Source organism: Lynx canadensis, chromosome F2, assembly GCF_007474595.2.
Source record: "Lynx canadensis isolate LIC74 chromosome F2, mLynCan4.pri.v2, whole genome shotgun sequence".
Classification (NCBI taxonomy): Eukaryota; Metazoa; Chordata; class Mammalia; order Carnivora; family Felidae; genus Lynx; species Lynx canadensis.
The window spans coordinates 22458885-22461619 of record NC_044320.2 but is presented as its reverse complement, the minus strand read 5'-3'; the positions used below and the strand labels follow the sequence as shown (position 1 = coordinate 22461619).

The 2735-nt window shown below is 42.9% G+C and overlaps 1 pseudogene; it reads right to left on the bottom strand.

Annotated features, from left to right (window-relative positions):
• Positions 1-237: 237 nt before the first annotated feature.
• Positions 238-688, bottom strand: LOC116737868 (annotated as a pseudogene).
• Positions 689-2735: the final 2047 nt, after the last annotated feature.

Here is a 2735-nt window from a genome sequence, read left to right as displayed (position 1 = left end):
CATCCTGAGCCCAGGAGAAAGGGGCAGAGGTTTGAGGTGCCAAAGGGGAGGAAGATAATTCATAGGAAGATGAGAAGAGCAAATGTTTGATAGACAAATGTTTGTGGTGCCATGAAGATAAGTCTTTATGGTAAAAAGTTACTTTGGCATTAGCTCTCTCCTGGTGCAGTTCCCGTATCTAAATTCCTTCAAGACAGTTAAGCTCCTTGCATGCTTTTTTTTTTTTTTTTGGTAGTTTTATGGTTTTATTAACACAAATACAATGTGCACATAAGCTGTCTGTTCGTTTTCCTTGCTGCGCAGCCTGGCATTGGGATTGGTGACTCTGAGGGCCAGCTGGGCTGCTCGTTCCACAACGGCTTTTCGGTTCCTGGAGGAGACACTGTGAGCACTGTCTACACAGTAAGATCTGTTGCACGTCAGCAGTACTTCAAGCTCCTCGACCTTGTGGACTAGGAACTTTTCAGAAGCCACTGGGCAGCATGTGCTTTGTTTTCTTGTTTCTCCTGTAACCAACGTTGGGCATCAAGATCTGGCCCTTGAATCTTCTTCACGCCCTATTGTCAGTGCCTCTGGGTTTCCACCAGTTGCACTTAATTTTGACATAGCGGTCTGACTGGTGCCAGATGAACTTCTTGGTCCTGTTTCTAACGATCTTGGGCTTCACCAGAGGTCTGAGGTCAGCCATGATATGCCCAGTGACGGATAGCTGCTGCCTCCGCAGGAGTGCTGAGGAAGCCCTTGCTTGCTTGTCATCTCATTCATTCCCACGTGACCTATGAGGCGGGCACTAACAGTAATAATATCAAAAACAACAGCAAATAGTCATGCAGCACTTACTATGTGCCAGGCACTACTGGGGAAGGAAGGTAAACAGCTCTTCCTGAGTCTGTTGGGCCTGAATTGTCTTCAGCTCAAAAGAATCCACATGCCAAAGGGGCATACTTTGGGGTCGTGTATTCTGCTTCCCCTAGATGCACAGCTTGGAAGGCAATACAAGCTGCCCCAGCTGGCAGCCTGCTTTGGACACACCCACAAGTACTTGCAGCTTCAAGGCCTTCTGGGAAAAACGGATAACTGAGTGAATGAATGAGCAAGAAATATCTTGCTTTCTTTTCAAGATGGCAGCCTGTGGAGTAGCTATGGAAGAGCAACAGGGCAACTGGATCAGAAGAAAGGATCCCCAAAGGCACTCAGCTCCCGCATGGGCAGCTGAAATCCGTGCCTTGAGGTGACAGTGAGGAGGAGTGACGAAGCATTTGGAGCTGAACAGAATGCAATTCTATTACAGCCAGGAAACTGGAGCTGGTGGCAACTAGCTAATCTAGGAAAATAAAAGTAGAAGGGACCATGTTATTTATAACCTTAGTGAGGCAACACGGCCAAAAAAATATTGTCTAAAGTATTACCAAAGAACATAATTTTTCAGATACGTAGTTACTTTTTCAGAAACATATAACTCACTAGGGTGATTTTAAAACACTGCCCTTTGCAGCCATAAATTACCATTTGTGGGTGTTTGACTTATCTGTCCGCTTATTAAATCAGGTTTCCCCCCCACACTTCTTGCCGCAAGTTACAGCTATCAGTTTATGATTAAACTTTGGCAGGGTGTTAGCTCTGTCTCTGTGGTGGCTCAGAAAACTAACCAGCTGCAAGTAGAAATTTTTAGATTGCATGCCTTTAAAATTCCTTTTCATATAAACAAAAATTAATTATATATATATATGTGTATGTGTGTGTGTGTATATATATATATACATATATATGTGTGTGTGTGTATACATATATATATGTGTGTGTATATATATATATATATGTGTGTGTGTGTGTGTGTGTATATATATATATATATATATATATATATATGTATGTATATGTATATCCCCCTGCTCCAGTTATCAAAAACTTGGGTGACCATTCATTCAAAATGCCACGGCAGCCTCTATTCAGGCTCTTCCACAGCCACTATGGTCTCCAGCCCCCCAAAAAAGAATAACTTAAGCAGAAAAATGTGCTTTCCATAGAATCCATGGAGTATCAGTTTGCATCAGGTGAAGCAAAACCAGAATCCCCCAAGCCTCATGGATTTGGAAATCTACCAAGTCACTTCACTCTACCCACCCAGTACTTCTAGGTATGTAAAAATGTAAATATTTTATTTTATAGTTTATATGGGGTGTTTTATAGAGCAGAGAAATCAGAACACCCCTAACGTGACACCATAAACCCACCATGCTCTAATATCGCGCGGCTGTATTCCTCTCGTTTATTCCCCTTATCAGTGATTAAGGGCAGCTCCTACATGCTTGAAAGCTTTTGACATTCCTCACAGAAGATGCTGGAGAAAACTGGGTCGTTAGAGTAAGTGTGTGAAAGTGCAAAACAAGCTTGAGAGCCCTCCCTCTCCTAAACTTGTAAACTTCACCTCGAGAAGTTCACACAGAGTTGAGTGCAGGCACCTCACATGCTCACAGCACTGTGTTGTTGTTACCCTAAGAAAAGCACTAGCTGAAATGCATCGTGTGCCAGGCAAGGTCCTACACGCTCTCTGTCTCGTTGATTCTTACACAACCTATGCGGTAGGCACTAACAATAATAATATCCACGATAATAACAAATAGCCATGCAGTGTTTACTATGTGCCAGGCACTGTTCTAAGTGCCCCTTGTGAATCAACCAATGTAATACTTACAACAACCTGGCAAAGGGAGGTATACTAATAGTTTTCACCA